Genomic DNA, 25,971 nt, shown 5'->3' with positions numbered 1-25,971 from the left:
GTGTCCTTTGGCAAAGAACAACCTCTCCTAATTTCAGTTTTTTAATCAGTAAAAAAGGAACACTAAAAACACTTAACTTATAAGTTTTTGTACAAATTAAATACCATGTTGCATGTACAATATTTGAAAAAAGAACTTGGCATATAGTAAGCATGCAGAAATTTTAAGTCTTTCTTAAGTTTTCCAAGTTGGACATAAAGGGAAATTTGGAAGCATATAGAGATCTGAGTGAAGTTAATCAATTTTTAGAGGGCAAATGTTTTCAGTGTTTTTGATCCTTCTGGACACTATGACACCCACATTAGCCTGGAGTGAGTGGCAGAACTAGGCTTTGAATGGTTGCAGTAATGAGGTGGACAATAAATTTGGCCTTGGGAAGCCTGACTAAAGAGAATTTAACTTCACTATGTTTTTCTTTTTCTCTTCAGCTACGTTGGAAGCTACTGAGGAAGCATAGAGAGATACGTGTTGTAGGAGATACACAGTAGTGAAAGGGCTATAAGAGACATGTGGAGAAAAAAGCTTGATGGTAGGAGGTAATGAGAAGAGTAGAGTAAATAGCAGAGAGGGAACACCTTAGTTACCTGTTCTAATTTAAAAGATATAGGTAAGTCTGACATGGCCTAACAGAGGAGTTTTAGTAATCAGAACAAACCAGTTGATAATGGTTTGAAATGTTTACTTTTCATGGGATGGCTTTGGCAAAATGAAGAAACACATTTAATCTGAACTAAAGATTGTATAATAACCCTTTCTCAGAGATACTTTTTTGAAAAAAATTCCATGGTGGTCTCAATAGAATACTGTAATCATGATATATAAAGCACTTTTAATTTTGGTGTAGAATTTAAAAGACAAAGCATACAGTGTTTCTCCAATGTTTTCTTCTAGTATGTTCACATCTCAGGTCTTAGATTTTAAGTCTTTGGTTCATTTTGATTTGATTTTTGTATATGGTGAGAGATAGGGGTCTAGTTTCATTCTTCTGCATATGGATATCCACTTTTCCCTACATCATTTACTGAAGAGACTGTCTCTTCCACTGTGTATGTTTTGATGCCTTTGTGAAAAATCAGTTCATCGTAGATATATCAATTTATTTCTGGGTACTCTATACTGTTCCATTGGTCTAGCATCTATTTTTCTGCCAGCATCATGCAATTTTGCTTATAACTTTGTAGTATTATTTGAAGTCAGGTAATGTGATTCCTCCAGATGTGTTCTTTTTGCTCAGGATAGCTTTGGTTCCATGTAAATTTTAGTAATTTTTTTATATTTCTGTGAAGAATATCACTGATATTTTGACAGGGATTGGACTGGATCTGTATATTGCTTTGGGTAGTATGAACATGTTAACAATATTGATTTTTCCACTGGTCTAACCAAATGTTTCTGGAGTAGGACAACAAAAGCACAGGCAACCAAAGCAAAAATGAGCAAATGGGATCACATCGAGATAAAAACCTGCACAGCAAAGGAAACAATCAACAAAATGAAGAGACAACTCATAGGATGGGAGCAAATGTTGGTGAACTACTTATCTGACAGAAAATTAATAACTAGAATTTATAAGGAGCTCAAACAACTCAATAGCTAAAAAACCACACAAAATCCAGTTAAGAAATGAAGACCTAAATAGACATTTCTCAAAAGAAGAAATACAAATGACAAACAGATATATAAAAGAAAATGCTCAACATCACTAATCATCAAGAACTGCAAGTAAAAACCACTATGAGACATCATCTCATCCCAGTTTGCGTGGCTATTATCAGAAAGACAAAAATAACAAAAACAAATGCTGGAAAGGGTGTAGAGAAAAGAAAACACTCGGACAATGTTAGTGGGAATGCATATTAGTACAACCTCTGTGGAAAACAGTATGGAGATTTATCAGAGAACTAAAAATAGAACTACCATATGATCCAGCGATCTTACTGCTGCTTGGTTTTAACATCTACTACTGTACCCAAAAGAAAGGAAATCAGTATAACGAAGAGACATCTGTGCTCCCTGTTTATTGCAGCACTATATACAATAACCAAGATCTCGAATCCATCTAAGTGTCCATCAACAGATTCATGGGTAAAAAAAAATGTGGTACATATACACATGGAATATTATTCACAATGGAATATAATTCAGAAAGTATTCATATTAAAAATAATGAGATCTTGTCATTTGCAACAATGTGAATCAAACTGGACAACATTATGTAAAGTGAAATAAGCCAGGGTCAGAAAGACAAATACCACACGTTCTCACTTACATGAAGGATCTAAAAAAATTGAATTCATAAAAATAGGAGCATAGAATGATGGTTATCAGAGGCTGGAAAAGGTAGTGGATGGGGGGATAAAGTAGGGATGGTTAATGGGTACAAAAATACAGTTTGATAGAATAAATAGGATCTAATATTTGGTAGTACAATAAGGTAACCATAATTACCAATAATTTATTGTATATTTTAAAATTACTAAAAATGTGAAATTGGAATGCTCCTAACATTAAGAAATATAAAATGCTTGAGATGATGGATACTTCAGTTACCCTGATTTGATCATTATACATTGTATACCTTTATCAAAACAACACACGTACACTAGAAATATGTATAACTTTTATGTAGCCATAATCATTAAAATAAAAATAATTTTAAAGACAAAACATGAAAAATAATTATAACTATAAAACTATGTTAATGGAAATGCAATATATAAAGATGTAATTAGTGACATCAATAACATAAAGTGGGAATGGAGAGATATTTAAAAAGTAGAGTTTTGTATGTTATTAAAGTTATCAGCTTTGAATAGATTGTTGTAACTATGAGATCTATATGTAAGCCCCATGGTAACCACACACAAAAAAATATACACGGAAGAAAATGAGAAAAGAATCAAAGCATGTCAAAACAAAAATATCACCAAAACACAAAGGAAGGCAGCAAGAGAAAAAAAAAAAAGTGACAAAATTGTTACAAGACAGAGACAAAACAGTTAACCAAGTGGCAATAGTAACTCCTGCTCTATCAGTGATTACTGTAAATATAAATGAATAAGTTATCAATCAAAAGAAGTAGAGTGGCTGAATTAAAGAAAAATACCAACAAGATGTAACTATATGCTGTCCGCAACAGAATCACCTTAGATGTAAAGACAGACATAAGGTGAAAGTGAAAGGATGGGAAAATATATTCCATAAAAATGATAACCAAAAGAAATCAAGGGTGACCACATTTATATCAGACAAAATAGACTTGAAGTCAAAAATTATCACAAGAGATAAAGGACATTATATAATGATAAAGTGCCTACTCACCAGGAAAATATAACAAATATATATACATATACATATATATATGCACCTAAAACAAGACCACCCAAGTATTTGAAGAAAACATTGGCAGAATTGAAGGAAGAAATGAACAGTGAAACAGTAATAGGAGACTTTAATACATCACTTTCAAAAATGGATAGAAAAGTGGATAGAAGATCAATAAGGAAACATAGGACTCGAACAACTCTATAGACCAATGGTACCTAGCAGACATATACAGAACTCTCTTTCCAGCAGGAGCAGAATATACATTCTTCTCAAGTGCACACAGAACATTCTCTAGGGAAGATCACACATTAGGTTACAAATGAAGTCTTAACAAATTGTAAAAGATTGAAATCCTACCAAGTATCTTTTCTGACCACAAGAGAATTAAACTAGAAATCAACAGCCATTGAAAAACTGGAAACTCACAAATATGTGGAAATTAAACAACATACTATTGTATAACCAATGGGTCAAAGAAGAAATTACAAGAGAAATTAGAAAATATCTTGAGACACACAAAACCAAAAACATAACATACTAAAACTTATGGGATATGGGGAAGAGGCAGAAAAACATGTTTTAATAGAAACCACCAGTGATCTTCCTCCCCATAGGAACACCACATTGAACAACTATCTGCACAAGAAAGTGCCTTTAAAAGAACCAAAAATCAAGTGAGTAATTACAATACTTGGTTTTAACATCACATCAAGGAAAGAGACAATAAACAAGGGAGGAAAGACAGTTTGAATTGCCTGTACCACCCCTTCCCCATCCCCCAGCAGCTGCCAGGTGGTGCAGAGAGAAAATCTGTGTGCTTGAGGGAAGAAAAGCACAGTGATTGTGGAACTCTGCATTGGAACTCTGTGTTGTCCTGTCATAGCAGAAAGTAACACTGGGCAGAATTCAACCGGCACCTACGGGGGAACATTTAAACTTGCCCTAGCCAGAGGGGAATTGTCCATTACAGCAGGCAGAACCTGAGGTCTGGCTAGTCCTACCACCACAGGCTAAAGTGCTTTGGGGTCCAAAAATAACTCAAAAGGTAGTCTAGGACGCAAAGAGTGCAGTTCCTAGGGAGGTGTTGGTGCTGTGCTGGGCTTGGAGCCAGCAGACTTGGTGTGTATGTGACATAGTGAGGTACCAGTGGGAGTGGCCAAGGGAGTGCTTGCATCACCCGTCCCCCAAACCCAGGCAGCCCAGCTCACAGCTCCAGGACAGACTCCTTCTTTATGCTTGAGGAGGGGAGAAACAAGAGTAAAGAGGACTTTGTTGGCCGGGCACCGCGGCTCACGCCTGTAATCCCAGCACTTTGGGAGGCTGAGGCGGGTGAATCACTTGAGGTCAAGAGTTCAAGACCAGCCTGGCCAACATGGTGAAAACTTGTCTCTACTAAAAATACAAAAGTTAGCTGGGCATGGTGGTGCACACCTGTAGTCCCAGCTACTCAGGAGGCAGAGGCAGGAGAATCACTTGAACCCGAGAGGTGGAGGTTGCAGTGAGCTGAGATCAAGCCACTGCACTCCAGTCTGGGCGGCAGAGTGAGAATCTGTCTCAACAACAACAAAAACAACAAAGAGGAATTTGTCTTGCAACTTGGATATGAACTCAGCCACAGTAGAACAGAGCACCATGCAGAGTCCTGATGCCCTAGCCCTCAGACAACATTTCTAGACACGGGAATCCACTGCCTTGAAGGAAAGGACCCAGTCCTGGCAGAATTCAACACGTGCTGACTAAAGAATGTTTGGACACTGAGTAAACATAAAGAAAACTGTCAAGATGACTGACTAGAAGCAGCTAGTGTATGCCACTCTCACAGAGAGAAGAAAAACTGGTGAATAAATACTACATCTTCAACTGAAACATCATGCAGGGATTCATCAAGGAAAAAACGTGGCCCATGGAGAACAGAGAGGAGCAACACAGGACAACCACCCACCCGGGAGTCACGTGAAGCCAGGAGAGGCTTCCTCGCCACAGGAAAACTGAGTGAGTGAGAGACCTTGGGGATCCACACTTTTTCTATGGATCTTTGCAACCTTGGGCTTAGGAGATCCCCTTGTGGGACTTTCAGACTGATGTGGAGAGCTACATGTAGTCTCAGAAGAGCCACCACTCAAGCACACACAGAGCCCCAGGAGCCTTGGATCCCTGGGCATCCCAGCATTAGTGGCTGCAGCTCTGGCAAAGAGAGTGGTTATGCTCCCTCACATGTCCCCAGGAAAGGAACCAAATCCAGGAGGCTGAGCATTGACAGTCTGCAGGCCTTGCTTCCACTGCATCTCGCAAGATAAGACCTACTGGCCTGGGAATGCAGCTATCCCCTGCCAGGGCTCTTGGTCCAGTAGCAGCCCTGCACTTCCCTGGGATGGAGCTCTTAGAAGTAGGGGCGGGCCGCCATCTTTGCTGTCTCAGCCCTTGCCATTGTTGCCTTAAAGCTCTGGAAAGTATGTGGCAACTAGGGACTGGTGCAGAACCCCAGCACAGTGCAGCCATCCCACAGAAAAGCTGCCAGACTGTTTTTTAAATTGGTCCCCATTTACATTTTTTCCTCACTGAGTGACGCCTCCTGACTCCAGCACAACTATCCTGCCCCAACCTGAACACTTCAGTCAGAGGCAGCACTGCATTTATCTGAGGAAATCCCAGAGTCAACCCATAACCCCTTCTCCATTGCAACTACAGTGGTACTGCCCTAACTGCCCACAGAATAGGGAAGGAGCAAAGGACCTACCCGCTATGCTGGCACCTCCAGGACATGGCAGCCACTATATGGAAAAGAGTCCAGTCTCTCTTCCCTGGGAGTTCCCAACCCCCACTCCTCACCAGGGAGGGCCCCTAGCTCAGGACTGCAGATCAGCCACCCCACCAATGGCTGAGCACATCCACTGGTAGTGTCTCTGAATTTCCCTGGGGAGGGGCTCCCAGAGGGAACCAACAGCCCTTCTGCCACTGCCACAGCAGTGGTTCTACCCCTGCTGCCCTGGTCTGGGGAAGAAACAAAGATCTTGAGGGCTTCACCTAGGCTTATAGCACACCACAGCCACCATACAGAAGTGAGCCAGTCTCTCTTCACTGTGAACCTTTGAACCCCCACTCCCCAACTAGGGGAGTCCCCAGCTCAGGCCACCAGTACAGCTGTCCCGCCCACTGGCTGAACATTCCCAGTAGGAGTGGCTCCATGTTTCTCAAAGGTGGAGCTCCCAGAGGCAACCAAAAGCCCCTCTGCCACTGCCAGTGCAATGGTACTACCCTTGCTGATCTCAGACTGGAGAATGAGCAAAAACCATGAGTGCTCTATCCACACCTCCAACAAGCTGTAGTCATCCTAAGGAGAGCAGGCCAGTCCATCTCCCCAGTGTCCCACTCACCCTGCACCCCATTTGTCACCAGGCAGGGCCCCTCCGTCTTGGGCCCAGAGCACAGCTGCCCCATCCTGGGCTGATCACGCTGATTAATAGTAGCTCTGTATATCTCTAGGGTGGAACCCCAAGAAACAACTGAAAGACTCTCTGCCACAACCACTGCTAAGGTCTCGTCCTCTACTGCCTCCAAACTGGGAAGAAACATAAAGCCTGAGATTGCCCGGGAGTGCCAAGCCAAGATCTACAACCAGCACTGGAGTGAAAGAGGAGTCAACATTTTCAGAGCACTCAGAGGTAGCATAGCTGCAATTGTGAGGAAATACAGAGGAGCCACATGACTGAGCAAGAGACCACCTACTGGACATTACCCGTAAGTGCCACCTACTGGATCATCAAAACTTCAACACCAAAAATATTTTTGCTAATATGCCCCACTGAAAAACCAAGGACAAGAATTCAACTACATATAAAGAACCTGCACAAAGCCTTGGTCCTGTGAAAACATCCAGAAAATAAGTCTACTGTCTACACTCAATTTAGACTGCAGTTAAAGAAACAGAAATCCACAGATAAGAAAGAACCAGTGCAAGAATGCTGGCAACAAAAAAGGCCAGAGTATCTTCTTTCACTGAAATGAATGCAGCAGTTGCCCAGCAAGGGTTCTTAACCAGGCTAAAATAAGTGAAATGATAAACATAAAATACAGAATATGAATAGGAATGATGATCATAGAGATTCAGGAGAACATCAAATCCAATCCAAGGAATCTAAGAACCACAATAAAATAATACCAGAGCTGATAGATGAAATCTCCAAAATAAAACAGAACTAAACTGATCTGATAGAGCTGAAAAACACACTATAAGAATTCCATAAAGCAACCACAAGTATTAATAGCAGACTAGACCAAACTGAGAAAAGAATATCAGAGCTCAAAGGCTGGTTCTCTGAAATAAAAGTCAGACAAAAACCAAGAAAAAAGAACAAACAAAACTTAAGTACGTAGACCATTGACACTATAAAGCAACCACAGAAACAAGTCTGCATAATAACCAGCTAAGAACATAATGACAAGATCAAATCCACGCATATCAATATTAACCTCGAATGTAAATGGGCTAATTGCCCCAACTACAAGGCACAGAGTGACAAGCTGGGTAAAGAAGCGAGACCCAGTAGTATGCCATTTTCATGATACCCACCCATCTCACATGCAATGGCATCTATAGGTTCAAAATAAATGGATGGAGAAAAATCTATCAAGCAAACAGAAAACAGAGAAAAGCAGGGGTTGCAATCCTAATTTCAGACAAAACATATTTTCAACCAACAAAGATCAGAAAAGACAAAGAAGGGCATTATATAGTGGTACAGGGTTTGATTCAGCAAGAAGATCTGGCTATCCTAAATACATGTGCACCCAAGAAAGGAGTACCAAAGTTCGTTAAAGCAACTTCTTAGAGACCTATGAAGACACTTAGATTTTCACACAATAATAGTGGGAGACTTCAAAATCCCACTGACAATATTAGACGGATCATCAGGGCAGAAAACTAAACAAATATATTCAGGACCTGAACCTGAACTCAATACTTCACCAAATAGACATAATAGACATCTATAGAACGCTCTACACAAAAACACAGAATATGCATTCTTCTCATCTGCATGTGGTACATACTCTAAAATCAACCACATAATTGGACATAAAATAATCCTTAGAAAATGCAAAAAAAAAAAAAAAACTGAAATCATACCAACCACGCTCTTGGACCACAGCATAACAATAATAGAAGTTAATAGTAAGAAAATCACTCAGAACCATACAATTACATGGAAATCAAATAATCTGCTTCTGAATGACTTTTGAGTAAATAATGAAATTAAAGCAGAAATCAAGTAATTCTTTGAAAGTAAAGAGAATGAAGATACAACATTCCAGAATTTTATGGACAGAGTTTAGGCAGTGTTAAGAGGGAAATTTACAGTACTAAACCCATATGCAAAAATTCAGAAAGATCTCAAATTAATAACCCAACATCACAGCTAGAAGAACTACAGAAGCAAGGACAAACTAACCCCAAATCTAGTAGAAGACAAAAAACAACCAAAATCAGAGCTAAACTGAAGGAGCTTGAGATAATAAAAACCATGCAAAAGATAAACAAATCCAGGAGATTTCTGTTTGAAAAAAATTAATAAGATAGACCACTAACTAGACTAATAAAGAAAAAAAGATGATCCAAATAAACACACTCAGAAATGACAAAGAGGACATCACCAATGACCCCACAGAAATACGAAACACCACCAGAGACTACTATGAACACTGCTATGCACACAAACTAGAAAATCTAGAAGAAATGGATGAATTGCTAAACACACACAACCTCCCATAACTGAAACAGAAAGAAATTGAATCCCTGAATAGAGCAATAATGAGCTGCAAAAATGAATCAATAATAAAATGCATATCAACCCAAAAGAGCCCCGGACCAAATACATTCACAGCTGAATTCTACCAAATGAATGAAGAAGAGCTAGTACATTTCCTACTGAAACTATTCCAAAAAACTGAGAAAGAGGGAATTCTTCCCAACTCATTCTATGAGGCCAGCATTATCCCAATACCAAAACCTGACAGAGACACAACAAAGAAAGAAAATTTCAGGCCAATATTCTTGATGAACATTGACGTAAAAATTCTCAGCAAAACATTAGCAAACCAAATCCAGAAGCAGATCAAAAAGCTAATTTGCCCTGATCAAGTAGGCTTATCCCTGGGATGCAGGTTTGGTTCAAGATATGCAGATCAATAAATGTGATTCAGCATGTAAGGAATCCTAAAGACAAAAGCCATATGATTATCTCAATAGATGCAGAAAAGACTTTTGATAAAATTCAACATTGCTTCATGCCAAAAACCCTCAATAAACTAGGCATTGAAGGAACATACCTCAAAATAATAAGAGCTACCTATGACAAACCCACAGCCAAAATCATATTGAATGAGCAAAAGCTGGAAGTATTCCAATTGAAAAATCATACAAGATAAGGATACCCTCTTTCACCACTCCTATTCAGCATACTGTGGAATGTCCTGGCCAGAGCAATTAGGAAACAAAAAGAAATAAAAAGCATCCAAACAGGAAGAGAAGAAGTCAAACTATCTCTGTATGTAGATGACATGATTCTATAACTAGAAAACCCCATCATCTCTGCCCAAAAGCTCCTTGAACTGATAAACAACTTGAGTAAAATTTCAGGGAATAAAATTAATGTATAAAAAGTAGCATTCCTATGTACCAGCAACATCCAAGATGAAATCAAAATCAGGAATGCAATCCCATTTATAATTGCCACAAAAAGAATAAAATACCTTGGAATACAGCTAACCAGGGAGGTGAGAGATCTCTACAGTGAGAATTAGAAAACACTGCTCGAAGAAATCAGAAATGACACAACCAATGGAAGAACATTCTAGGTTCATGAGTAGGAAGAATCAATATTGTTAAAATGGCCATAATGGCCAAAGCAACTTACAGAATTAATATTATTCCTGTCAAACCACCAATGACATTCTTCACAGACTTGAAAAAACTATTCTAAAATTCATATGAATAAACAACAACAAAAAAACAGCCCAAATGGCCAAGGCAATCCTAAGCAACAAGAACAGCACTGTAGGCATCACATTATCTGTCTTCAAACTATACTACAGGCTAGAGTAACCAAAACAGCATGGTACTGGTACAAAAACAGAACACATAGAATAATGGAACAGAATGGGGATTTGAGAAATAAAGTCGCACACCTACAACCATCTGATCTTTGACAAAGCTGACAAAAACAAGCAATGGGAAAAGGACGCCCTCTTTAATAAATGGTGCTGGGATACCTGGGACATGCAGAAGACTGAAATGGAACCCCTTCCTTACACCATATACAAAAAACAACTCAAGATGGATTAAGGACTTAAATATAAAACCCAAAACTATAAAATACCTGGAAAATAACCTAGGCAACACCATTCAGGACATAGGCATGGGCAAAATTTTCATGAAGAAGACACCAAAAGCAATTGCAACAAAAGCAAAAATTGACAAATGGGATCTAATTAAAGAGCGTCTGCACAAATAAAATAAACTATCAACAGAATAAACAAACAACCTACAGGATGGTAGAAAATATTTGCATGCTGCATCCAATAAAGGTCTAATATCCAAAATCTACAAGGAACTTAAACAAATTTATGAGAAATTAAAAAGAACCCCATTAAAATGTGGGTAAAGGACAGATAGTTTTCAAAAGAAGACATACATGTGGCCAAGAAACATATGAAAAAATGTTCAACATCACTAATTATTAGAGAAATGTAAATCAAAACTACAATGAGACACCATTTCACACCAGTCAGAATCGGTATTATTAAAAGTCAAAAAATAACAGATACTGGCAAGGTTGCAGGGAAAAGGAACGTTTATACACTGTTGGTGAGAGTGTAAATTAGTTCAACCATTGTGGAAGGCAATATGGCGATTCCTCAAAGAGCTAACAGCAGAAATACCATTTGATCCAGCAATACCATTATTGGGTATATACTCAAAGGAATAGAATTCATTCTGTTATAAACACACATGCATGCATATGTTCACTGCAGCACTATTCACAATAACAAAGACATGGAATTAACCTAAATGCCTATCAATGATAGCCTGGATAAAGAAATGTGGTAAACATACATCATGGAATACTATGCAGCCATATAAGAAAATGAGATCACGTCCTTTGTAGCAACATTGATGGAGCTAGATGCCATTATTCTTAGCAAACTAACCCAGGAACAGAAAATCAAATACCACATGTTCTCATTTATAAATGGGAACACATGAACACAAAGAGGGGAACTACATACACTGGTGCCTCCTTCAGAGCGTAGTGTAGGAAGAGGGAGAGGAAAAGGAAAAATACCTATTGGGTACTTTGCTTAGTACCTGGGAGACAAAACAATCTGTACACCAAACTCCCATGACATAAATTTCCCTACACAACAAATCTGTACGTGTAGCCCTGAACCTAAAATAAAAGTTAAGAAAAGTAGCTGTAGCCAGGCAGTAATCACCATGGACCCTGGGTAAGATCCAGTGCTGTGTTAGCTTCAGGTGTGACGCAGTGCATTCCCAACTGCAGTGGCTACAGGGAGAGACTCCTTCTGCATGCGGAAAGGAGAAGGAAAATGAATGGGACATTGTCTTGCAACTTGGTTATCAGTTATTCTACAGTGAAATAGAGCACTGAATAGGCTCCTGGGGTCCCAGATTCTAGACCTTGGCTCCTGGATGGCATCTCTGGACCCTCCCTGGGACAGAAGAGAGTCCACTGCCCTGAAGAGAGAGACCCAGGCCTGGAAGCATTCAGCACGAGCTGACTGAAGATGTCTTGGGCCTTGAGTAAACATTGGCAGTAGCCAGGAAGTGATTTCTGTGGGCCTGGGGAAGTAATGGCCATGAGGATAGACTTCTTCTGCTTGAGGAAAGGAGACGGAAGAGTGGGACAAACTTTGTATTGCAGCTTGGGTGCCAGCTCAGCCACAGTAGGATAGAGCACCAAGCAGGTTCCCATCTGTAGGCCCTGGATTCTGGGTGGCATTTCTGGACCAGCCCTGGGCTGGAATTGAGGAGGAACTCACTACCCTGAAGAAAAGGACACAAGCCTTGCTGGACTCACCACTTGCCAACTGAAGGGCCCTTGGGCCTTGACTGAACATTGGTAGTAGCCAGGCAGACAGTGGTTGTCGCAGGCCTTAGGCAAGACCGAGTTCTTTGCTGGCTTCAGATCTGGCCCAGTGCATCCTCGGTGTTGATAGCCACGAGAGTGCTTGTGGCACCCCTCTGCACCTCCAGGAAGCTCAGCACGGTGATACTCCATTTGTTTGTGGAAAAGTGTGGAAAGAGAACAAGAGTATCTCCCTGTTAATTCAAGGAAAACTCTTGGGTTTTAGTGAAGACATTAAGGCATTACCTCTACAAGTCCGCAAGGGTTACAGCTTTAGTGACATTGGGGAGCTCCCCAATACCCACACAGATGCAATACACATACAGATGCAGTGACCAAAGACTTAGATCACAACACTTAATTATTTTTGAGTGCCTGAAAAGCCTTCCCAAGAAAGATGAGTACAACTAGCCCAAACTGTGAAGACTACAGTAAATTCCTAATTCTTCAGTGCTCAGACACAGACGAATATCCACAAACATCAAGATCATCCAGGAATACAAGACCTCATCAAGTGAACTACATCAACCACCAGGGACCAAGGGTGGAGTGACAGATATATGTAAGCTTTCAGACAGATAATTCAAAATAGCTGTTTTGAGGAAACAAAGAAATTCAAGATAACACAGAGAAGGAATTCAAAATCTAATCAGAAAATTTAACAAAGAGATAAAATAACTTTAAAAAATCAAACAGAAAGCAAATGACGAATCTAACAGTTATTGGTCTTAAAGAGGAGGTAGAGAAAGAGATGGGGTAGAAAGATTACTCACGGGACAATAACAGAGAAATTCCCCAACCTAGAGAAAGATATCAATATTTAAGTACAAGAAGGTTATGGAACACCAAGCAGATTTAAGCCAAAGATTACCTCTAGATATTTAATAAGCAAACTCCCAAAGGTCACAGATAAAGAAAGGATTCTAAAAGCAGCAAGAGAAAAGAAACAAATAACATGCAATGGGTCCTTAATATCTCTGGCAGCAGACTTCTCAGTGGAAACCTTAGAGACCATGAGAGAGCAGCAAGACATATTTAAAGTTCTGAAGGAAAAAATGTTTGTTCTAGAACAGTTTGTCCAGTGAAAATACCCTTCAAACATGAAGAAGAATTAAAACCTTTAATGGACAAATAAAAACTGAGAGATTTCATTAACACCAACCCTATCCTATGAAAAATGCTAAAGGAAGTTCTTCAATCAGAAAGGAAAGGACATTAGTGATCAATAAGATATCATCTGAAGGTACAAAACTCACTGGTAATAGTAAGTACAGAGAAAAACACAGAATAGTATAACACTGGAATAGTTTGCACACTGTGGTATGTAAACTAGTGTTATCTTAAGTAGAAAGACTAAATGATGAACCAATCAAAACTAATAACTACAACAACTTTTCAAGACTTAGACAGTACAATAAAACATAAATAGAAACAACAAAAAGTTAAAAAGAGGGCGGATGAAGTTAAGGTACAGTCTTTTTTAAATTTTTGCTTTGCTTGTTTGCTTGTTTGTTTTTGCAAACAGTGGTAAATTGTTATCATCATAAAATAAAAGGTTATAAGATAGTATTTGCCAACCTCATGGTGACTTCAAACCAAAAAAACATACAAAATTGAGTTCAGGCAAGACTACCACCACAGACTAAATTGCTCTGGGGCAATAAATATACTTGAAAGGCAGTCTAGGCAGCAAGGACTGAAAATCTTAGGTGAGCCCTTGTGCTGAACTTGACCCAGAGACAGTGTCCTGGGGGAGGGATTGTCTGCAGTGAATAAGGGAGTACTGGCATCATCCCTCCCCTAATCCCACACTGCAAAGCTCATGGCTCCGAAAGAGACCATTTTCCACTACTTGAGGAGAGGAGAGGAGATGAGATGAGAGGGAAGAGTTGGGGAAAACGTTTTCTGGCCTTTTGGATACCACCTCAGCCACAGCAGACTAGGGCACATGTCAGAGTCATGAAGCCCCCTTTCCAGGACCTACTTCACCTATGACATTTCTAGACACACCCTGGGCCAAAAGAGAACCTGCTGATTCAGTCCTGTCAGCGTTCATTACCTGCTAATTGAAGAGCCCTTGGGCCCTGAAAGAAAAGCAGTGATACCCAGGTACTACATGTACTACATTGAAGGTCTTGGGTGAGACCCTCAGACTTGCCGGATTCAGGTGAGACTCAGCACATTCCTAGTTGTGGTATCTGTGGGGCGAGACTCCTTCCACTTGTAAAAAGTGGAAAAAAAAACCAAAGGGGACTTGTCCATCTTAGGTAACAGTTCAGCCACAGGAGGGTAGAATGCCAACCAGCCTCTTGGGGTCCATGATTCTAGAACTTGAGCCTTGAATGGCATTTCTGGAGCTGCCCCATGCCAGAGGAGAGCCTACTGCCTTAAAGGGTGAGGCCCTGGCCAGGCAGCATTCACCACAAGCTCCCTTAAAAGCCCTTGGGCCTTAAAGGAACATCAGTGGTAGTCTGGCCCTCCTCATGAGGCTGTGGTGGCTATAGCCATTGGGTGAGGCTCATTTGCCTTTGGTAAGGAAAGAAAAGAGTGGAAAGGAAAGCGTCTTGTTATCTGAGTGCCAGATCAGCAACAGTACAAAAGAACACCAGGCACACTTCTACCGTTTTTGACTCTAGACCCTGGCTTCCAGACAGCACCTCTGGACACACCTGGAACTGGGGTAACTTGCCGCCCTGAAGGAAACACACAGGCCTGGATGGATTTGCCACTGACTGACTGTAGAGTCACAGGGCCTTGAACAAACATAGGTCACAGCAAGGGAGAGGTTTCAGCAGGCCTTGGGTGAGACCCAGTACTGTGCAGGCATCAGGTTTGACCCAGCACAGTCCTAGTGCTGATGGCCACAGGGATGCTTGTGTCATACCATACCCAGCTCCACGTGGCTCATAACAGAAGGAAAGACATTTCATTTTTTTGGGAGAAAGTAAGGGAAGATAATGAGAGTCTTTGCCTGGCAATCTAGAGAATTCTTTCAGATCTTGTCCAAGATCATCAAGGGAATACCTCTATGAGTAGGCAAGAACTACAGTGTTACTGGACTTGGGTGCCCCCTAAAGAAAATACAGCTTAGATCACGACACTCAGGTCTTTTTGACTATCTGGAAAGCCTTCCCAAGAATAATGGGTACAAAAAAGCCTAGACTGAGAAGACCACAATAAATACCTAACTTTTCAATGTCCAGACAATAAAGAACATTGACAAGCATCAACAGCATCCAGGAAAACATGACCTCACCAAAAGAACTAAATAAGGTACCGGGGACCAATTTTGGAGAAACAGAGATAAGTGACCTTTCAAGCACAGAATTCAAAATAGCCTTACTGAGAAAAAAAATTCAACATAACATAGACAAAGAATTCTGAATTCTTTCAGATAAATTTAACAAATAGATTAAAATAATTAGAAAGAATCAAGTGGAAATTCTGGAGCTAAAAAATTCAACTGACATACTAAAGAAGGGATAGCATTAGGAGAAATACCTAACGTAAATGACGAGTTAATGGGTGCAGCAAACCAACACGGCACACGTATACATATGTAACAAACCTGCACGTTGTGCACATGTACCCTAGAACTTAAAGTATAATAAAAAAGAAAAAAAAAGAATGTATCAGAGTCTTTTAATGGCAGAATTGATCATGCAGAAGAAGAAATTAATGAGCCTGAATACAGGCTATTTTAAAATACAGTCAGAGAAGACAAGATAAAAAACAATTAATAATAATGAGGTACACCTACGGGATCTAGAAAATAGCCTAAAAAGGGCAAGTCTATGAGTTATTGGCCTTAAAGAGGAGGTAGAGAAAGAGATGTGGGTAGAAAGTTTACTCAAAGGGATAGTAACAAAGAGCTTTCCAAACCTGGAGAAAGATATTAATATTCAAGTACAAGAAAGTTATTAATATAAAACGCCAAGCATATTTAAGCCAGAGTAGACTACCTCAAGACATTTAATAAGAAAACTCCCAAAGGTCAAGAATAAAGAAAGGATTCTAAAAGCAGCAAGAGAAAAGAAACAACATACAATAGAGCTTCAATATGTCTGGTAGCAGACTTTTCAGTGGAAACCTCATAGATCAGGAGAGAGTAGCATGACATATTTAATGTGCTGAATGAAAAAAACAAAACAAACAAAAACAAAACAAAACAAAAGTTTACCATAGAATAGTATATCTGGTGAAAAGATACTTCAAACACGAAGGAGAAATAAAGCCTTTCCCAGACAAACCAAAGCTGAGGGATTTAATCAACTCCAGACCTGTCCTATAAGAAATGCTAAAGGGAGTAATTCAATGAGAAAGAAAAGGATGTTAATGAGCAATAAGAAATTATGCGATGAAACAAAACACACTGGTAATAGTAAGTACACAGAAAAACACAGAATAGTATAACACTATAACTGTGGTGTGTAAACTACTGTTATCTTAGTAGAAAGACTAAGTGGTGAACTAATCACAAAATAAAATTACAATAAGGTTTCTTTTCTTTTTTTTTTTTAAGAGGAAGTCTCACTCTGTCACCCGGACTGGAGTGCAGTGGTGCGATCTCGGCTCACTGCAACCTCTGCCTCCTGAGTTCAAGTGATTCTCCTGCCTCAGCCTCCCAAGTAGCTGGGATTACAGGCAGGCACCACCATGCCTGGCTAATTTTTGTATTTTTTTTGTAGAGATGGGGTTTCACCATGCTGGCCAGGCTGGTCTTGAACTCCTGACCTTAGGTGATCCACCCACCTCAGCCTCCCAAAGTGCTGGGATTACAGGCACGAACCACCACACCTGGCCAAGTTTTCAATATATAGACATTACAATGAGATATAAATAGAAATAATAAGATCTTAAAAAGTAGGTGTATGAAGTTAAGGAATACAGTCTATTAGTTTTATTCTTGCTTGTTTGTTTACACAACCAATATTAAATTGTTATCATCTTAAACGAATGGGTTATAAGATAGTATTTGCCAATGTTACAGTAAACTAAAACCAAAAAGCATACAATGAATACATAAAAATTGAAAAACAAGAAACTAAACCATATCAACAGAGAAAATTATCTCCATGAAAAGGAAGGCAAGAGAGAAAGAAAAAACAAAGAGAAGACCACAAAGTAAGAATACCTGGAGACTTTAACACCACACTTTCAGCATTGGATACATCTTTCAGATATAAAATCAACAGAGACATCAGACTTAATCTGCACTATAGACCAAATGGACCTAACACATATTTACAGAACACTTAATCCAATGGCTGCAGAATACACATTCTTTTCCTTAGCACATAGATCATTCTCAAAAATAGACCATATGTTAAGTCACAAAACAAGTCTTAAAATGTTCAAAAAACTGAGATAATATGAAGCATCTTCTCTGACTGCAATGGAATAAAACTACAGATCAATAACAAGAGGAATTTGGGAAACAATAGAAACACATGGAAATTAAACAATATGCTTCTGAATAATCAGTGGGTCATAAAAAATGAAGAAAGAAATTGAGAACTTTCTGGAAATAAATGATAATGAAAACAAAACATACCAAGCCCTATGGGATTCAGCAAAAGCAGTAGTAAGAGGGAAGTTTATAGCTGTAAGTGCCTACATCTAAAAAGATGAAAAACTTTAAATAATCTAATGATGCATCTTAAAGAACTAGAAAATCAAGAACAAACCAAACCCCAAATTAGGAGAAGAATAGAAATAATCAAGATCAGAACAGAAATAAACAAAATTGAGGTGAAGAAAACAATATAAAAGATTAGTGTAACACAAAGTTGGTTTTTTGAAAAGTTAAAATTGACAAATCTTTAACCAGACTAACAAAGAAAAAAATCCAAATGAAAAAAATCAGAGATGAAAAAGTTGACATTACAACTGATAATGCAGAAATTCAAAGGATCATTAGTGGGCTATTATGAGCAACTATATGCCAATAAATTAAAAAATCTTGAAGAAATGGACAAATTCCTAGACATGTACAATCTACCAAGATTGAACCTGGAAGAAATCTAAAACCTGAACAGACCAATAACAAGTAATGAAAGCAAAGTCATAATAAAAAGTCTTCTAGTAAAAAAAATGCCCAGGATCCAATGGCTTCACTGCTGAATTCTACCAAACACTTAAAGAAGAACTAATACCAATCCTACTCAAATTATTACAAAAAAATAGAGGAAAAAACATACTTCCAAACACATTGTATGAGGCCAGTATTACCCTACTGCAAAAACCAGATGAAGACACATCAAAAAAAGAAAACTACAAGTTAATATTCATGCAACTGTCCTCATCAAAATACTATCAAACAGAATTCAACAATACATTAAAAAGATCATTCCTCATGACCAAGTGGGATTTATCCCTGAGATGTAAAGATGCATCAACACATACAGATCAATCAATGTAATAAATCATATCAACAGAATGAAGGGGAAAAAACCCATATGATCATTTTATTGATGCTGAAAAAGCATTTGATAAAATTCAACATCATGATATAAACCCTCAAAAAACTGGGTACATAGAAGGAACATACCCCCAACATAATAAAAGTCATATATGACAGCTAGGATCATACTGAATGGGAAAAAAAGTGAAAACCTTTCTTCTAAGAACATGACAAGGATGCCCACTTTCACCACTGTTTTTCAACATAGTACTGGAAGTCCTAGCTAGAGCAATCAGACAAGAGAACAAAATAAAGGGCACACAATTTGGAAAGGAAAAGATCAAATTATCCTTGTTTGCAGATGATATAATCTTACACTTGGAAAAACCTAAAGACTCCACCAAAAAAAAAAAAAAACCACTATTACAATCAATAAAGAAATTCAATAAAGTTGTAGGATACAAAACAAAAATCAGTAGCATTTCTGTATGCCAACAGTGAACAATCTGAAAAAGAAATCAGAAAAATAATCTCATTTTTGAAGGCCACAAATAGTATTGCAAACATAAATTAACTTAACCAAAGAAGTGAGTGATCTCTACAACAAAAACTATAAAACACTGATGAAAGAAATTGATGATGACACCAAAAAGTGGAAAGATATTCCATGTTCATGGATTGAAATAATCAATATTGTTAAAATGTCTATACTATCCAAAGCATTTTACAGATTCAGTGCAACCCCTATCAAAATACAAATGATATTCTTCACAGAAATAGAAAAAACAATCCTAAAATTTATATGGAACCACAAGACCCAGAATAGCCAAAGCTATTTTAAGCAAATAGAGCAAAACTGGAGGAATCACATTACCTGATTTCTAGTTATACTAAGACCTATAGTAGCCAAAACAACATGGCAATGGCATAAAAACAAACATGTAGACCAATGGAATAGAACATAAAATTCAGAAACAAATTTGCACACCTACAGTGAACTTATTTTCGACAAAGGTGCCAAGAACACTGGGGAAAAGATAACCACTTCAATATATGGTTCTGGGAAAACTGGATATCAATAGGCAGCAGAATGAAAGTTGACCCCTATCTCTCACCGTATACAAAAATCAAATCAAAATGGATTATAAACTTAAATGTAAGTCCTCAAATTATGAATCTACTACAAGAAAACATCAGTGAAACTCATCAGGATATTGGTCTTGGCACAAATTTCTTGAGCAATACAAGCACAGGCAACCAAAGGAACAATGGACAAATAGGATCACATGAAGTTGAAAAGCTTCTGCAAAGAAAGGATACAATCAAAAAAGTGAAAAGACAACCCACAGGATGGGAGAAAATATTTACAAACTACCCATCTGACAAGGGATTATTAACCAGAATATATAAGGAGCTCAAACAACTCTATAAGATCAAATCTAATAATCAGATCCGAAAATGGGCAAAAGATTTGAAAAGACATTTCTCACAAGAAGACATGTAAATGGCAACACCATTGATCATCAGATAAATGCAAATCAAAACTACAATGGCATATCATCTCACCCAAGTTGGAATGGCTTATATACAAAAGACAATAACAAATGCTGGTGAGACTGTGGAGAAAAGAAAACCCTCATACACTGTTGGTGGGAATGTATATCAGTACAACTACTATGAAGAATGGTTTGGATGATCCTCAAAAAACTAAAAATTGAACTACCCTACGATACAGCAATCCTACTGCTGGGTATACACCCAAAAGAAAGAAATCAGTATATTGAAGACATATCTGCACTTGCATGTTTGTTGCAGCACCGTTCACAATAACTAAGATTTGGAATCAATCTAAGCGTCCATCAACAGATGAATGAGTAAAAAAAACGTAGTACATATACACAATAAAGTACTAGTCAGCCATAAAAAAGAATGAGATATTGTAATTTGCAACAACATGGATGGGACTGGAGATCATTACGTTAAGTGAAATAAGCTAGGCACAGAAAGACAAACATCACATGTTCTCATTTATTTGTGATAAATCAAATAATCATGTGATAAATCATGTGATAAATCAAAACAATCATGGGTATAGAGAATAGAAGGATTATTACTAGAGGCTGGGATGGATAGTGGGGGACTAGGGGCAGGTCAGGATGGTTAAGAGGAACAAAAAATAGAAAGAATGAATAAGACATACTATTTGATTGCACAACAGGGTGACTGTAGTCAATTATAACTTAATTGTACATTTAAAAATAACTAAAAGAGTGTAATTGTAATTGAATTGTTTGGAACAGAAATGATAAATGCTTGAGGGCATGGATACACCACATCTTCATGATGTGATTATTTCATTTTGCATGCCTGTATCAAAACGTATCATGTACCCCACAAATACACACTACTATATAACCACAAAAATTAAAAATGAAAATAAATATATAAATAAGATGAAGAAATAAAAGTATACAAATAAAAATAGCAAACAGGTATATGAGAAGTTGCCCAACAGCACTGATCATGAAAGAAATACAAATCAAAACTATAGTGAGATATCATCTCAGCCCAATTAAAATGGTTTTTATTCAAAAGACAGGCAATAACAAATGCTGGTGAGGCAATAAGAAAAGGGAATCCTTGTACACTGTTTGTGGGAATGCAAATTAGCACAGCCACTTGGAAAACATTATTGAGGTTTCACAATAAACTAAATATAGAACTGTCATATAATCTAGCAATCCCACTGCTAGATATGGACTCAAAAGAAAGGAACTCAGGCCAGGCGCGGCGGCTCACGCCTGTAATCCCAGCACTTTGGGAGGCCGAGGCAGGCGGATCACGAGGTCAGGAGATCGAGACCATCCTGGCTAACACGGTGAAACCCCGTCTCTACTAAAAATACAAAAAATTAGCTGGGCGTGGTGGCGGGCGCCTGTAGTCCCAGCTACTCGGGAGGCTGAGGCAAGAGAATGGCATGAACCCGGGAGGCGGAGCTTGCAGTGAGCCGAGATCGTGCCACTGCACTCTGCCCTGGGCGACGGAGCAAGACTCCGTCTCAAAAAAAAAAAAAAAAAAAAAAAAATAGAAAGGAAATCAGTATATTGAGGAGATATCTGCTCTCCCTTCTTTATTGCAGCACTATTCACAATAGCCAAAATCTGAAAGCAACGTAAATGTCCATCGACAGATGAATGAACAAAGAAAATGTGGAACATACACACAATGGAGTACTATTCAGCTAGTAAAAATGAAATGCTTCATAAAAATGAAATTCTGTCATTTACAACAACATGAGTGGAACTGGAGGACATTGTGTTAACTGAAACAAGCCAAGCACAGAGAGACAAACTTTGCATGTTCTCACTCATTTGTGGGGGCTTCAAATTAAAACAATTGAACTCATGGAGATACAGAGTAGAATGATCATTACCAGCTGTTGAGAAGGGTAGTGGGATAGGAAGAAGTGGAGATGGTTAACGGGCACAAAAATATTGTTACGTACAATGAATAAGATGTAGTATTTGATTGCACAACAGGGTGATTATAGTCATCAACAATTTATTGTACATTTCAATATAACTAAAAGGGCATATTTAGAATGTTTGTAACAAAAAGATAAATGCTTAAGGTGATGGAAACCCCATTTACCCTGATGTAATTATTATGCATTGTATTCCTGTATCAATATATATTATGTACCCCATACATACAGTTATTATGTACCCATACAACTTAAAAATTAAAAAGAAAAAAATATGGGATGCAAGAAAGCAGTAATAAGCGGGAAAATATGCTTTAGATTTAGTGACATTTCATTTGCATACCTCTTCTTGGGAAAATATAGCGTAGTTTTAAAGAGTGCCTGGATTAAAGATTCTCTTATTGACAAAAGACAGTGAGCAGTATATTACAGAGTGCAACAATTCCATAATATTCTCACCCTGGTGAATGTAATAAGAATTTTGTAAAGCTATCGCTATCTATGTTTCATCAGAGCTCCAAAGTGTCCACATAGCTCTAGACTTTATTCTGAAAAGCTCACTACATAGTAACAAGTGCCAAGAAAATTAAGGCCTCTTGTCTTAGGAATACACTTGCAGCATCCCTATGCTAAAAAATTGGTCTGAGCTTTGTTTACCACAATCAGTTACTATGCAATACATAAACTTGAAATTTGGGAAGAATTCTGCAGCAACTAAGCCAAGCATTTCTCCATAAAATTAATTAATTAATATCTTTATGGAATTTCTAGTAAAAAACAAATTTGGAGGTTTTATAAGGCTTATACTGACAATAGTATTTTTGGAAAGGTAATAAAAAAGATGTTATTTTCTTTTCAGCATTATTAAACTGTTTTTACTCTTAAGTTTACATTACAGTTAAACCATGTTCAACAGATTAGAGTGCCATAAGCAAAAAACAATGCACAGAATGGGCATAGGAATGAGGGATAGTGGAATGCCTGCTGTATGTTTGTCATTATGGCCCGTGCCTTACCTCATCCCTGAATTCCTGCAGTAGTTTCCAAGCTAGTGACATTGCTCCAATTAATTTATCTTTTAAATTACCCTTCTTCCAACACTGCATTTACCATATCACTTGGATGTTAACTATCACAACATCCAAGATTTCAACCAAATTATTCAACTTATTTTGCAAGGATACTAGAATTTGGGCCCATCCTATATAGCTAATCTTATGTTATCACTCCTTCAACTCACACTTATAACTTTTGCCAACGTTATCATGTTACTAGTCCCTCTAACATACTATATTCCTATTCCTGCATACATTGGTTTATATTATACCCTCCTATTTGAAATACACCCAACTTCTATACTTATCTGAATAGAAATTTTCTATTTTAATTTGGTTCTTTATACTGCAATAAATGCAGCTAGTCTAAGTAATATCAATAAGGTAGTGAGGAAATTTATTGTAAGGAAATATGTGTACTAAAACTAAAATTTTAACTTGGAAGCCACTAGTAACTGAGGAAGCTCTGAAAATTGGCTATCCTCTGTTTATCTCTTATGGGCCATAATGGTCTTTCCAGTTCTGATTTCCTACTTTAAATCTCACTCTGTGCATTGACTCTTCTTTTCTTTCTTCTCTCTACCAAATAGACTTTTCTGCTTCTTCAAATTTTCTGCCCCCTCACATTTCCTACTTCCTTATAAGACAGGCTTGGAAATGGTTATCATAGCCTCTCTAACTATCCTATATGTCAAGATTTCCTCTGCTAACATTTCAATCTGTCAGTATTCTTAAGTGAAAATTTAGAAACCAGGAATCTGGTTGGCCCTGCTGATTTCTTTGTATCAGCCTACGATATGGGTCACTGAACAGTCCTTGGATTGATTGTTCATAGGTCAGATAGGCAACCACGTAGCTGGTGTGGTGAAGGTCATAGGAAACATGTAGAACAAAATATGGTGGCAGGGATTATGGATGAGCTAGGTTCTGTTCAAAATATAAGGGCAAGAAGACAATGAGATAAAAATTTCCAATTCTGTCTCTTTTACTACCTAGCTCAAGTCCCTCTTTCTTCGTGAAGCTATCCAAATTACTAGACAAGAGTGGTTAATCTCCCTTCTGGGAATTTCAATATAATTGATAGTCAATATCACTTATTAAATTTTAGAATACTTACATATTGTTGTTAAGTTTTAATCAAAGTCTAGTCTCAGTAAGTTTGAATATACATGAAGTGCAAGAATCATGACATAAGCTTTTGTTTTGTTTTGTAGTTGTAATTACCCACAATACCTAACACAATACTTGGTACTGAGCAAATAGCCAACACATTTATGGATATTAAAAGAGTGGAATTTAAAATGTGATTATATTTTCAGGCTAAGGAAAAGAACAGGCCTTGCATCTCAAAATAAATTATGTAAATCAAGATATTGGGCATATGGGAGTATAATTAAATAACTCTTTCATAGGTAGATTATTTGTTATTCATTTTTTCTCCCCTGGGAAATTATAGGAGTCAGTTCAAAGAAACCTTAAAAATTCCATTTGAAGAGATTTCCCCTGGGACTAATTTACATCAGAATATGTGAAATGACTTGTGTTTTCATTTAAACATCCTAATTCCAAAGTTAGTCACATGGTTATTTGAGTGGCATTTAAAAAGACCATACAGTTTTTATATTAGGAGGTTTCTGTCTACTATATAGCTCAGTAAACTCAGTATAGAATTAGTATGTTACCTTATAAAAATAAGCATTATACTCTTAATGTTATCATTCATTCCTAGTGAAAAAATTATTTTAAATTTATTCACACCTGCAGTATGATCCAGATTCCTAAAGTGAAACCATATGGATTGTGTGTGTGTGTGTCTGTGCTTAATTGCAATCTATGGATTAAAAATACCTGGAGTCTCAATGTAGGCAGTTTACTTTAAGCTAGATAACTTTGGAAAAGTCAATCCACCTATTTCTTGATTTTTCTGATCAAGAAAATGAAGAGGTCAAAAACTGCTGAAATATTTTCCACTTATAGGAAAGTTACTCAAAATTACATATTTCCAGAACAAACCTCTCCCCTGAACTTCAAGACCACATATTCAAATGTTCTCTCCTTCACTCCATATTACAGTTTATCATTGAACCAACTTGAACATCTCTCCAATACATCTACTTCTTTCCATCTCTATCACCTCCTTAATCTAAGCTTTCATTTTTTGCTTTAAAAATTAATAACTTATTAATCGGTTTAATTTCCATCCATTTTCCACTCCCTTCCATCTGTTCTCCACAGTCAGAATGAAGTGTTTGAAAGAAAATCTGCTGATGTTTACCTCTTGCTTAAAAATCTTTAGTGTTTTCCTTTAATGCTTAGGGTTAAGGCAAGATTCCTTAATATGCTCATCAAGACTTCTGATGGTTCTGTCCGTAAATACATCTACATTATTTGAATCATGTCTTGCTTTTTCCTAACTACACTAGCCTTCTCTCAGACACTCATATTCACCATGTTTCCTCCCAATACAGGTGGTACCACACACTAGTTTCTTCAAAGCTTTTGCCTAGTTAATGTCTCATCAACCTTCATATCTCAGCTCAAATGTTGCTTTCGAATCAT

The sequence above is a fragment of the Pan troglodytes genome, chromosome X (genome assembly GCF_028858775.2).
Source record: "Pan troglodytes isolate AG18354 chromosome X, NHGRI_mPanTro3-v2.0_pri, whole genome shotgun sequence".
Classification (NCBI taxonomy): domain Eukaryota; kingdom Metazoa; phylum Chordata; class Mammalia; order Primates; family Hominidae; genus Pan; species Pan troglodytes.
Note: the sequence above shows the minus strand (reverse complement) of the source record.